Source organism: Nyctereutes procyonoides, unplaced genomic scaffold (genome assembly GCF_905146905.1).
Source record: "Nyctereutes procyonoides isolate TBG_1078 unplaced genomic scaffold, NYPRO_anot_genome, whole genome shotgun sequence".
Classification (NCBI taxonomy): Eukaryota; Metazoa; Chordata; class Mammalia; order Carnivora; family Canidae; genus Nyctereutes; species Nyctereutes procyonoides.
The window spans coordinates 26,801,825-26,816,272 of record NW_026575037.1 but is presented as its reverse complement, the minus strand read 5'-3'; the positions used below and the strand labels follow the sequence as shown (position 1 = coordinate 26,816,272).

The 14,448-nt window shown below is 46.6% G+C and overlaps 1 pseudogene; it reads left to right on the top strand.

The window, feature by feature from the left end:
• The first annotated feature begins 2,146 nt into the window (after positions 1 to 2,146).
• LOC129505887 (60S ribosomal protein L9-like) lies at positions 2,147 to 2,698 on the top strand (annotated as a pseudogene).
• Positions 2,699 to 14,448: the final 11,750 nt, after the last annotated feature.

Genomic DNA, 14,448 nt, shown 5'->3' with positions numbered 1-14,448 from the left:
TAGAATAGTTCCTGGCACAGAGTTGAGCACCCAACGCACGCTCACTTAAAGAAAACAAGCAAGAAGTGCAGAGACTTAAAGCAAGATTCACACTTACCAGGCGAGGCTCTCTCCAGGAAGCCAGGAAAGGACTTGAGGCCCCTGGTCCCGCAGAGCAGTGCTCCAGAGACTTCTGATGAGACCAGCCCTCAACCTCCCAAGAGGAGTGTGGCTGTAAACATGCAAAAGTAGAGTTCACTGCGGGTGGACGGGCTCTCAAACGAAGGCAAAGACGGGGCAGGAGGGTATCGGCAGCTCATCCCAGTGAAAGGGCTGTGCATGGCCTCGTTCGTTTGAGGAGTATGGATCGTGCACTTTGCAAATCGCATTCGTGGCATGATTCCATGAAGCAAGTCACCAAAAATGTGAATTTTCTTTCTTTATGGGCTTCTGTTGGTTTATTGGAAGTTTGGAAGAAGATGAAGCAGAGTATGGAGACACAGTTTATGTTGATGCTGTTGGGTGATGACGTCATGGAAACTTGTCAAGAAGTTTACTGAACTGCTTTCCCACCACAGGAATTAAAAGGCTTTGAAGGACCCAACTCCTCAGACCTCGGGCGGCTCACGTCTTACTAATGTGACAAGACGTATAAACACTCTCATCTTGAAAGTAAAACACTGCTGATGCATTGGGTGGAGGACGCGCTCACGCTGAACCTGAGCTGGACCCACGGACAAAGTGACTGACCGTTGGAATCTGCCCGATACAGTGAAACCACCAGTGGTGAAGAGATGCGGGGCCGTTGGGGCGTCTGGGGGCTCAGCAGCGTCGGCTTTCGGCTCAGGTCCTCATCCTGGGTCCCGGGGTGGAGCCCTGTGTCGGGCTCCCTGCTCGGTGGGGCATCTGCGTCTCCCCCTGCTTGTGTGCCCTCTCTCTCTGTCTCTCTGTCTCTGTCTCTGTCTCTGTCTCTCTCTCTCAAATAAATAAATAAGATCTTTTGGGGGAAAAAAGGGGCAGCCTGGTTGGCTCGCGGTTTAGCGCCACCTTCAGCCCAGGGCCTGATCCTGGAGCCCCGGGATCGAGTCCCGCGTCGGGCTCCCTGCATGGAGCCTGCTTCTCCCTCTGCCTAGGTCTCCGCCTCTCTCTCTCTCTCTCTCTCTCTCTCTCTGTGTCTCTCATAAATAAATAAATAAAATCTTAAAGAAAAAGAAGAAATGCAATGCTATCTGATGGGCACGAAATCCCATTTTAGGAGAAATTCTTGGATTTTGATAAGAATGAATTTTGCTTTAAGTTTCAGTATTTTTACCTTTTTAAAGCTAACGTCTTTTGAGTGCTTAATATGTTCTGGCGCTATTCTTGGCATCTTGTGTGCACTTATTCATGTAGGCTGCACAACACATCTGTGGGGGTAGTTCCTAGTGGTATTCTCATTTCACAATAATGAAACAGAGACTCAGGGTAAGAAGCAAAATCCACTTAAAAGTGGAGGAGCCTGAACTCTGACCCTGGCAGCTGACCTCAGCACTCTTGACCGCTTTTCATAAACTTGAGGATGGATCCTTATCATAGAGCATCAGCCATATCAATGGGGCTTCATCTCCAGGGAACTTTTATGATGGAAGTGAATCATGCTCACCAAGAAGACTTACTTTTCCTAGGATTTTTTTTCCAACATTTAGAATGCATTGGGTAAGGTGCCTATTGTGTGGCCTAACTCTAGGCGACGTTTGGGTCCATTTCCTTCTTTTCATAAAACAACTGAGACTAACACTGAGGACTGCCACTAGGGATGTACATCCGGGGGCTGTGTTGACACCTGCCTCACCAAAGGACACTCCACTGCTCCCTTTGTTAAACGCTTGTCCTCATGGACTTCACTGATATTCTCAAAACTGACCCACATCTAGCGTAGGTACCCAGGAGGGCACTGCTGGATAAACCATGTTAATTCGATTTGTACTGCTTTTGTGCTGTTGTTAAAAATCCATACATTTGTTCAACTAGCTTCATGATTGTTATTAATTTCTAAAAGTGGTGGATTTCAGGTTCTTGAGTATAGATAGCAGAGGAGCTTACTGATTGATCCCCTCACTAAAGACAACTAAAAATACTGGACAAAATAATTGAAATCTTTTTACTCTTTGCCTCATCTGCTGTGAGAATGAAGACCATTCTCAGCAATCAGATTGTTGACATTCCAGGAAACGTTGACGTCACTCTAAAGGGACAAGCTGTTACTGTGAAGGACCCCAGGGGGACCCTGCAAGGGGACTACAATCACATCAATGTAGAACTCAGTATCCTTGGAAAGAAAAAGAAGAGGCTCCGAGCTGATGAATGGTGGGATCTAGAAAAGAAATTGAACTCTCTGTAGTCACGCACAGGACGTGATCAAGGGCGTCACACTGGGCTTCCATTGCAAGATGAGGTCCGGGTATGCTCACTTCCCCAACAAGATTGTTATTCAGGAGAATGGTTCCCTGGTTGAAATCTGAAATTTTGTGGGTGAAAAATATATTCACAGAGTTTGGATTAGGCCAGGTGTTATTTGTTCAGTATCTCAAGCCCAGAAAGATGAGTTAATTCTTGTAGGAATGACGTTGAACTTGTATCAAACTCAGCTATTTTGATTCAGCAAGCAACAACAGTTAAAAGCAAGGGTATCAGAACATTTTTGGGTGATATCTATGTTTCTGAGCAGGTTGATGAATAAGATCTAAGTTGTCCGGCTACAGAAACAGCAAAATGCCAGGTGACTTTTCAGACTTACCTGTGGTATTTTAAAGATGCAATAAAAGCCATATTGACTTGGGGCTTTTTCTTAAACCAAACCAAACCACCCAACCAAATAGACAAGCAAAAACACCTCTTTTTAAATGCATCAATTGACTGGAAAAGAACGAAAGGTGAATTTGGAGGCCAAAAGCCATGAAAACAGGAGCCAGAGAGAATCCTCACACTGATGTCAACATGTACAATGAGATTTAACTTTCACAAACCTCACAAGGCATTGGAAGGCTTGCTAAAGGTGAGGAGTCTAATAGGAGGCTGCAGTCCCAGCATAAACTTGTGAACCTGGAACCCAAAAGCTACAATTTATTATTAGGGTGAATTCAAAATAAATCTATGCTGTACCTACTTGCACTAAACAGAAGGGAGAAAAGCATCTCTCAAGAATGAATAAATACCCGCTAGCCATTGTGCAGAGTTGCTGCCCAAATTCACACTACCTAGGTGGCCCAAATAGTCAAAAACAAGAATTTTCTTTTTTGCAATCCGAGCTGCCAGTGCCCTCAGGAGCCTAGCAGTAACAAAGGAAAAACAGTCCTGGAAGAAAACACCTTCAACCCAGGTGTTGGAGAATTTCCACAGGCATAGTTCTAAGAAACATGAGCTGACAGTAAAAACAAATCACAAAACACAAGGAAACAAGACCCCATGAGTGAGGTTACACAAGAGAAAAAAAAAAATCACAGTGGTTCACAGTCCAGGGCAATTTTGCCCTGCTGGGGTATTTTTGTTTGTCATAACTGGAAAGGGAGAAACGCGTGCTAATGGATCTAGTGTGTAGAGACACCAGGGATGCTATTAAACATCCTAAAATGCACAGGACAGCTTCCCACAATAAAGATTCATGTATCCCATAATGTCAATAGGGTCAAAGTTGAGAAGACCTGAGACAGCAGAATCAAACCTGCAAAGCTTCTGTTTTGGAATGATCAGAAATAGTATATGCAATAAATAAAGGTGCAGTCTTGAAGAAATTTAACATATGAGTAAAGAGCAATGGGTTGTATTGTCAAGCAGATTTGAAGAAAAACCAAAAAAAATGAATTAAGCAAAACAACTGAAATTTAAAAATTAGTAGAACAACCATCTTTGGAAAATAGTTTTGAATTATCTAGCAGAATTAAAGATATACATAGTCTGTGACCCAACAAGTTTATTCCTAATGCACAGCCTAGAGACACCCATGCCCATGTGCTCCAACATACATATACACCGATGTATGCATATACATGTACAAATATATTTACAATGTTCATAGCAGCATTGTTCAAAGTGGTTCCTCCTCAGAAAGGGAAAAATCTAACCCAACAAAATACAATGAAAATGTATAATATACTCATACAAAAGACTATCTCACAGCAGTGAAAGTAAACGAATCATTGGTACAAACATGGGTTAACTTTCAAACAGCATGTTGAAGGAAAGAAGCAAAACTCCAAATATATACAGATTATCAGGTTAAAAGAGAACAGACAAACAAAAATGGACAGAGCTAATGGAACTATAAAGAGAAGCAAAGACATTAATTACATCGAGGTCAGAGTGGTAGTTATCTCTGGTGGAGGAAGGAGTTAGAGATCATGAAAGGACACATGAGGGCTTCGGGACTATTGGTAATGTTTTACTTCTAGGGTGATTACTTGGAATTTGTTTTATAATTAATTGTTAAGATGTGTGTTTAATTTGTTTCACACTTTTCTGAATTGTGTTGTATTTTCCCAATTAAAAAAAAGTTTTAAAAATGAAATGGCAGGTTTAATAGCAAATTAGACAAAGCTGAAGTGAGAATTATTGTACTGGAAGACAGATCTGAAGAAATTATCCAGATTGCAGTTCAGAGAACAAAGAGATGGAAAGTATGACAGAAAAATTAAACTGGAGTTCTGGAAGACATGAGAGAGAGAAGGAACAGACAATATTTGAAGAGTTAATGGTTGACATCTTCTTGAAGAATAGATAACTGATGACTGTCCACTATATTGGAAAGCCCAGCTAATCACAAGCAATAAAAATAGAAGGTAATCCACACCTAGACCACATCACAGTGAAATTATCAGAATGTCTCAATTTTTTTAATTCAAAAGAAAGAGAAGATATTAAAAGCAATCAGAGAAAAGATACATAATCTGCAAGTAAAGGACAATTAGACTGACTGCTTTTTCATCAATAGTGAAAGCCAGAGGACAGTAGAGTTATATCCTTAATACGCTTTTTAAATTTTTTCATCCTAAAATTAATATTCTTAGTGAAAATATCATCTGTGAAAGAAATATAAAAATATTTATTAATTTATGGATTAAAGAATGAATTATAATGGAAATTTAAAATATTTAGAAAAGTTTTAAAACAAAAACACTACATGTCAAATTTGTTAAATATGATTAAAGTGGTACTTTAGAAGGAAATAATAATCTCAAACACTTATATTAGAAAATAAAAAGATTGAAAACTGGGGGTACCTGGGTAACGCAGTCAATTAAACATCCAACTTGGTTTTGGCTCAGGTGGTGATCTCAGGATGGTGCTCAGGGCAGAGTCTGCTTAAGTTTCTCTCTCCCTCTGCCTCTCTACCCCCTGCTATCTCATCCTCTCCCTCTCTAAAATAAATAAATATATCTTTAAAGAAAAAGATTAAAAATTAATGTATTAGCTATTTAACTTCAGAAATTTAATAAATAACAATAGATTAAACTCAAAGAAAGTAGAAGGAAGAAAACAATAAAGATAAGAACCAGAATTAATAAAATAGAAAACAGAGAGGATCAATAATGCCAAAAGTTAGCTTTTTTGAAAAGCCTAATACAATTGATAAAACTCTGGCAAGAATGATTGAGTAAAAAAGAAACGACATGACACAAAAAAAAATGAAGAATGAAAAGGGAGACAAAATTACATTACTACAGGGATTTTATTTATTTATTTATTTATTTATTTATTTATTTATTTATTTTTTTGCTACAGGGATTTTAAAAAGAGAGTAAGATGATATTAAGAAAACTTCTATGTGCAACATTTTAGAACTTTAGATGAAAGGGAAAAATTTCTAGGAAAATATAATTTACCAAAACTAACTGAAGAAAAAAATATGAAGTCTTGTAACCAATAAGAAAATTGAATCAGTAGTTCTACCAAAAATTCAAGAAATAATTCCATCTTACAAAAACTGTTCTAGAAATATAAAAAAGGGGGAAATCCCCATATCATTTTACTTAACATAACCTTGACATCAAAACCAGATCAAAAAAAGTATGAGAATAAAATTTTATAGGCCATTTTTCTCATGAATATCTATGCAAAATCTAAACAAAATATTAGCAAATCAAGTCAGATATGGCAACATATAGAAATATACTACATCTTGACCAAGGGTTTATTCTGGGGATGAAAGGTGTTCTATCATTTTTTTTAAAAAAACCATTTAATGTAATTAAACACATTAACAGATTAAAGGCGATAACTCATCTCACTTGCTACTACAAATTTTTGATTAAATATCTGTTCATCATGAAAACTTAGCAAACTAGAAGCAGAAGGAAATTGATAAAAGAGAGCCTTTAAAAACTCCCAGCAGGGCAGCCTGGGGGCTCAGCGGTTTAGCGCTGCCTTCAGCCCAGGGCATGATCCTGGAGACCCGGGATCGAGTCCCACGTCGGGTTCCCTGCAAGGAGCCTGCTCCTCCCTCCGCCTGTGTCTCTGCCCACCCCCTCTGTGTGTGTCTCTCATGAATAAATAAATAAAATCTTAAAAAAAACACCTCACAGCAAACACTATACATAATGGCGAATCCTTGAAATATTTCCTACAAGATCGGAACAAGAAGAGAATATACATTATCATCTGGAAGTTCTAAGCAAGACACAGAAAGTGGGAAAGGAGAAAAAGAAAGGAAGGGGAAAGCTATAAGAACGGCTAAGGGAGAATCAGAATTGTTATTTTTCACAGATGATAAGATTATCTGTATGACAAATCCTAAAGAATCCACAAATAAGTAATTAGAACAGAAGCATTTTGCAAGGTCACTGACCAAAAATATCAATATACAAAAGTCAATTTCACTTAATTTTATTTCCAAGAACCAGCAAAAACAGAGAACACAGCTTTTAGAACTGTGGTCATTCAAAATAACAGCAAAATATAAAGTCACTGGGAATATATCTAAGAGAAGATTGCAAGCTTTTTATGAAGAGATATTTAAAACTTTATTTAAAAACATTAAATGGGAATTATTATTTCATGTAACAGTTGTGCAAAACCCACTACGTATCAAGTGCTTCTAATGATTTACAATTGTTAACCTACTAATTTCTCAAAACGACCCGCATGAGAGAGACGTCATTATGATAATCATTGCATTTACAGGTGAGGAAACTAGAAACTACCACAAAATGGCAAATTGTGAGCGATAGAGCTGGGATTTGGACCCAGGCAGTTTAGCCATAGAATGCATGTTCTTAACCTATTACTTTGCCTTTCTTGATGAATTAAATAAGTGGACAGAGGCATCTTATTTATAGTTTGGAATACACAAAATTATAAAGACGTCAGTTCTCTCCAAAGTTATAAAGATGCCAATTCTCTGGGAAATTAATTGATCGTTTCAATGCAATTCCAATTAAAATCCCAAGAGATGCCATAGTGATCCAGGGGTGGTATCTGTCAGGATTTTGAGGTCCACTTGCAATTCCTGAGGCAAATCACAGTTCTAATGTGACCCATGTAGACGGCAAGACTGGGCTGCCCCATTTATTAAACACCTACGATGTTCTAGTCACTGCTCTAGAAACTGGGATTAGGGGAGAAAAAGACAGACATGGTCCCTGCTCTTGTTGAGTTTTTAATCTAGGGGGGATTTTTGCTTCTACCTATAAAAACATGACTGGCATCAGATTATCCCTCGCACCGAGAACTTTAAAAGCTACGTAAAACTGTTTGAAGGCATTATGGGCAGCAGCCATCCTGGGTGAAGGGCCGCAGTCCAAAGCGAAGGGAAATGTGCTCAGCTGATCCCAACATTTTAAAGATAATCTTCCATCAAGTAATTTGTCTCAATTGTCCATATGTAAGACAGTGCTTCAAGGAACCAAGTAGAAATTTTGGCAATGCTATGGCTCAGGAGAGACAAATTAGAGTTTGGGGCTCCAGGCTTTCAATTTAGTCACTGGAAGAACTTATATCCTAGAAGTAAGGGGAACATGGAAACAGACAAGCCTCAATTGAATCACGTTAATTTGATCATAATCTATCTGTCTGCCAGAAGAAAATTGAGTCCTTATTTGGAGGAAGTTAACATCATCTAGAACTTCTACAATTTATCAGAAACAATATCTAGCAATCAATCAAAAATTGTCAACACCAGAGATTGAAAGCCAAGGGGAGGGGGGGGAAGGCCCTTATCTCCAAGAAGAAAACCCAGCCCCGTAGGTGATTCAGATTAGTTATTTACCAGATTTGGGTTAACATATTCAAGAAAATACAGTAAAAGATAGTATATTTCAGCAGAGGACTAGAATCTTGAAAGATTCTCTTCTCTTAAAGAGAGCCTAGGACTGAAAAATAGGATAACATAATTAACAACAAACAATTATTTGCTGGGCCTAACAACAGAATAGACTAAGCAAAAGAAAGGATCGGTAAACTGGAAGATGGATCAATAGAAACAAATCAGATTAAAGTCAAAAATCACTCTCCCAGAAAGGTGGAAAATGTGTAAGACACACAATATATGGTTAAAACCCCAACATATATGTAACTGGTGTGCCAGAGAAGAGGGAAGAAAGGTAAGATAGACGCAGTATTTGAAAAGATACTTCAAATATAAGTGTTCTGGGGCACATGGGTGGCTCAGCGGTTGAGCATCTGCCTTCAGCTCAGGTCATGATCTGAGTCTTGGGATGGAGCCTCACATCAGGGTCCCTGCTCAGTGGGGAGCCTATTACTCCCTCTCCCTCTGCTCCTCCCCCTGCTCATTCTCTCTCTATGTCTCTGCCCTCCCCCTCTCAAATAAATAAAAAAATCTTAAACAAACAAACAAACAAATATAAGCATTCCAAATCCTAGAATATTCCAAAATAGTAGAGGAGGTGTGTGTGGGGGGTATGGGTGAAACTGGTGAAGGGGATTAAGAGCACACTTACTGGGACACCTGGGAGGCTCAGGGCATGACCCGGGTCCTGGGATCGAGTCCTGCATGGGGGTCCCCACAGGGAGCCTGCTTCTCCCTCTGCCTGTGTCTCTGCCTCTCTCTCTCTCTATGTCTATCATGAATAAATAATAAATAAAATCTTTAAAAAGAAAAGAGCACTCTTACTGTGATGAGCACAGGATAATACATAGAATTGTCGAATCACTGTATTGTACACATAAAATTAATATAACACTGCACGTTAACTCTACCTGAATAAGATTCACATACACACACAGGGGGAAAAAAGAAATGAAGAAAAAAACAACAACAAAGGAAGTGGAGCCATAGACTCAAGAATATCCATCCCCTTCCCCTGAAAAAAAAAAAAAAACATAAATACACCATAGTACAAAACAAAGAGAAAATCTTAAAAGCAGACAGAGTAAAAAGATACTTTGCTGCCAAGGAGCTAATACAATCAGCAAACGCTTCAACAGAAACAGTGAAAGCCAGGAGACGATGGAGCAAACCTCTAAAGTGCTAAAAACAACTGCAGGTTTAGGATTTATAAAGAGCAAAAGGAACTTGGGAGTGACATCAGCAAGACGGCAGAGTAGGGGACAGCAGGCTTTGTTCCCCACAAAAACGACACACAGCTATCCGCAAGCAGAAACAGCCCTGGGAGGGCTCAGAGGTCCAATAAGAACCTACAGAAACGCCATGGAGCAAACATGGAAAATACCCACGGAGAAAGACGGCTGGGGACACTGGCTTGGCTACGACGTCTGAGGTGGCTGGGAACAGAGACCAAGTGGGGTCTATGAGTGTCGGCCACGTGGCCGTGCCATCAGGGTCCCCAGGGGCTGCCCTGTGGGGACACCAACAGCCTCGCACCACGTACCAGACTCAGTTCTGACATGGAGCCCTAAGTGCAGAAGGTCAAGCAAAGCCACTTCTGGAGGAAAACAGGGAAAAGTATTTTCGTGACCTTGCAATAGGAGATTTCTTAAACAGGAACAAAAAAAAATTTTTTAAGACTTTATTTATTTATTCATGGGAGACCCAGAGAGAGGCAGAGACACAGGCAGGAGGAGAAGCAGGCTCCCTGCAGGGAGCCCAACCTGGGACTCGATCCTGGGACCCCGGGGTCACGCCCTGGGCCAGAGGCAGACACTCAACCACTGAACCCCCCAGGGGTCTCAGGAACAAAAATTCTTAAGTCTAAAGGAAAAGAGGCAAAACAACATCTTAAGAGTGAAAAGGAAACCAGAGCAGGAGAGGATACCTGCTACCAAGAAACGAGGGGAGCTGGGGTGCCTCAGTTAAGTGTCTGAGTCTTGCTCCGGTATTGATCTCAGGGCTTACGAGGTCACACCCATGTTGGGCTCTGTGCTGGGCAGGGAGCCTATTCAATAAAAAAAAAAAAAAAAAGAATATGAGAAAAGTCCTACAATCAGTAAGAAAATAATAAACGATCTAATGGAAAAATGGACAAGGTACTTGAACTGGAATTTCACAAAAGAAGAAATACGAATGATCAATAGATATCTGAAAAATGTTCAACTTTATTAGTCATTAAGGATGTGCAAACTTTATTTTTAAAGATTTTATTTTATTATTACTATTTTTTAAAATTTATTTATGATTGACACAGAGAGAGAGAGAGGCAGAGACATAGGCAGAGGGAGAAGCAGGCTCCCTGCAGGGAGGCCGACGTGGGACTCGATCCCGGGACCCCGGGGTCACACCCTGGGCTGAAGGCGGCGCTAAACTGCTGAGCCACCCAGGGATCCCCCAGATTTTATTTATTTATTTGACAGAGAGAGAGAGACCCAGAGGGCATGGTGGGGTGGGGGGAGCCGCAGGCCCCTGCAGAGCCCAGATGCCCGCCGCGGCCTCCCTCCCAGGCCCGGGGTCACTCCCCGAGCCGAAGCAGCCGCTTTGCCCCCTGGGCCTCCAGGTGCCCAAGAGATGCCATTGTCGTCCCTCCCGAGAAACAAACCAAATTGTTAACTCTGACACGATCAGGCCTTGGGGGGATAGATCGGTGCAGTCACCTTCGGTGACAGGCTTGATGTCAGGGAACCAAGTGAAGATGCCGGGGCTGCGGGGCAGCAGGTGCACCTGCCTGTGTGCCCCTGGGCCGCGGGGCAGGGGTGACCCTCCCGCCCAGGGACCCTCCCCGCCAGCAGTCGGACCAGGACGCGAGGGACCCCGCGGCCCCCAGGGATGGGCCTCGGACGCCACAGGCCAGACGTTCAGAGACGCGGGGTCTAAGCCTCGGGTCGCTTCGGGAGAGAAGCGTGATGCAGCCTGAAGGAAGGCAAGGAAATCAGAGGCGCAGGCTTCATGACCAGGGTCACCTGAGCTCAGGGGTGGAAGGCTGAGGCCGGGGGGCAGCTGGGGGCAGCCGGGGCGGCAGCCGGGGGCAGCTGGGGGGCAGCCGGGGGGCAGCCGGGGGGCAGCCAGGGGGCAGCCGGGGGCAGCGCAGCCCCCAGCCCACAGAGGTCCTGAGCGCCCGCTGCACTTCATGGTCGCACCCTACGACTTGCAAACACCACTTTCTACTCAGTAAAATCTGACACATTTAAACCTCTCGTGTCTCACAGGCTCGGGGCCTTCTGGGGGCCGCCTCGGCCCAAGGCTAGAGGAGAGGCCACTGAGGGGCTCCCTCCCCCCAGCCGCACCCGCCGCCACACCCCGACAGGGGCGAGGCTCCCCCAGCACAGCTGCATTTCCAGCCCGGGCGCCCACGGCCACCTTCCTGCTGAGGGCCTCCTCCCCGCGGTCCCCGAGGACGCCCACCCTCCTGCTCTGCTCCCGCGGGCGGACGGCAGGCTGTCGGGTGTCCTTTCCGAGGAGGCACCGCCCTCACGAACTCACCCAACCCAATGGCCCCCCAGGGACTCCGTCTCCAGAGACCGTCCCGCGAGTGTTAGGGCCTCAACATCCCAGTCTGGGGGAGCACGACCGTCCCGTCCGTAGCAGAGCCGCCCGGACCGGCTGGCGGCCGCCTTCAGCTCATCGTCATCACTCCCGGCTCGGCCCGGCAGGTGGGACGGCGCCGGCCCACAGGACTCACGCGCTGTCGGGGGGGCGGCAGGGAGAATGCAAGAAGGGCCCAGGTCCTCCCCTCAGTTCCCCCAATGGGACTGCGGGATCTTGGCCCTGGGGGCTCCGAGGGCCACCGCGTCTGAGCCCCGGGGCTGCGGGCGGGCACCCGCTCCAAGGCCCAGCCGCGCCGTCGCCCAGTCACCCGGCCCTGCCCAGCCACGGTGTACAGGGGACACGGTGCTTCTGTGCCATTGCTTTCGGGGGGCATTTCCTGCCAAAAGAACTGCTCCCCGAGACCCCCTCGGCATGTGCACGGATGCGGCGTCCGCACACGGGCTTGGGAAGAGCTGCGCGTTCTAAAGCAAAGAAAATAGAAATCCTGCCAGAAGCAGCCGAAGACGGTAGGGATGGAGACGGGGATCTGGGAAGCTTCTGCTCTCGGCCTCGGAATCGGGGTTTCGTAGGACAGATGGCCGGGGCTTATTCACAACCCGCAGCGGGCAGAGCCGACCCGGACAGCCAGGGCCGTGGCTGAAATGCACGGGGCAGGTAGGGATCGGAACCTCCCGAGGGCTCCCAGGACGCTGGTTGTTGTCCGTGCGTCCATGTGTCCCGGGAGGCCGTGGAACCCCAGCCCCAGTCCCCAGCAGGCGGGACGTGCCCCAGAGAAGAGCTGCTCTCAGGAATCCTGATAGTGCCACTAACAACAGTAGTAAGTAGTAACCAACTCATACGTCGCCGACTGCAGGCGGGTTCTAAGCGCATTATTCTGCCCATTTTCCAGGTGAGAAGGCCGAGGCTTGGTGAGGATAAGTGACCAACCGAAGGCCTCAGGACTGCGAGTGTTGAAGCTCTCCGCCAGGCACCCCGGCTGCGTGCGAGGGAGGGGAGGTCGGGGTCTAGACACCTTCCACGGTCACATGGGTCCTAACCCACCCGAAGAGGCAAGATCAGCAGCGGTGGAAATGTGGACCAGGACCTCCGATGGGCCGGAGGGGACAGTGGCCGGCAGAGCCGGGGGGAAGCCCTGGACAATGTGTGCTCCTGTGCGTGTACATGACGCACGTGTGCCCACGTGCACCCAGGTGATCCCCAGCGGCAGGCGGCGAGGTCACGGGGAGGACGAGCGTGCAGGTGGCTCCAGGGGCAAGCCAGCAGGCTGCTGGAGTCCCGCGTGGCCCACTCCCGGGGCTACGGGTGCCGGGCCGGGCGTGTCACGTGGGGTGGGATGCTCCTAAATTCAGGACTCTGGGAGCGAGGCTGTTCCTCTCCGAACAAGCAAAGCCCCAGGCAGCTCAGAGCAGCTCGCCGCTTCCTAAAAGCCCTTTTGAAAGGTCCCGGGGTCTCGAGTCCTTGACAGTCCCAGGCCTGTCTGCATGACATCCTCGCTCGCCCCGCTGGGTCCCACCAGCATCCAAAGGGCCTGGAATTCTCCCCGGTCACAGTGCGGAGCCCGTGAAGCTCAGGTGAGCCCAGAGAAGGAAAAATGGCCCAAACCCTCCTTCTGTGCCACAGAGGGGACAGGCTTTGATGACATGGGCTCCCTTGCTCAGCTCAGGTAACCAGGAAGTGGGCATGTGCACGTGCACTTGCTGAGTACCTGCTGTATACCCACTGCAGACTTGCTCAGCAGGGCTAGGCCCTGAGACGAGGGAGTAGACAGCAGTGAAGGACCCCGGCACCTACTTTGGGGTCGGCCAGCCTCGGCTCTAATCCTGCCTCCACCTTCCAGTTGTGCTGGTAACAAATTCCGTGACCATGGCTCCCACCCAGTCTGAAAACTGCAGAAATGCCACTTACTTCATGGAATTATCGTAGGGACCAAAGAGTGTGTGTGTATAAAGCATTTTTCACCGCGCCTGGTGGACAGGAAAGCCCTAGCTGACGACAGCCCAGGGATGGTCGCCACATCACCCCGAGCTGCTCCTGCTCTGGAGCTGGGGCGCTTGCCCTGGTCAGCCCGTGCCTAGCAGGTGACTCGAGACGGAGAAGGCAGCTGCCCCTGGGTTGGGGAATCCCAGGGAACGGGGCTGCCCACCCCTGGCCCCGGACGCTCACTGGCCAACAAAGGGAACAGGCTCTTTCAAAACCTGGTTACGGCGAAAATAGATGGGGACCGGCTGCTGGAGCCTGGGGAAACCAGAGCCAGTGTTGGGAAGGCAGTGCTCCTGAAGACGGGGTGGGGGCCCGGCCCGCCCGCCCCCCCCAGGGCCTCAACCTCCCCATGTATAAATGCAGAAAAGCAAACCATAGGCTGACAGGAGCCAAGGCTGGAAATCTGAGGTCAGGGCCCTGAGGCCACGGAGGCAGAGCCAAGGTGGAGAGAGGGTGCGGGGCAGGCGAGTTAGTGACCCCTCCATGTGCGAGGCTGCGAGGCTTGGCACGTTAGGAATGAAAACGGCCCCGGAGGAAAAGGCCCTGGGCCTTGGAGGCAAGTCCACCGCCCCCCCCACCCCCAGGTGGCCGTCCCCACGGGGCGGGGAAGCAGGGCCGGC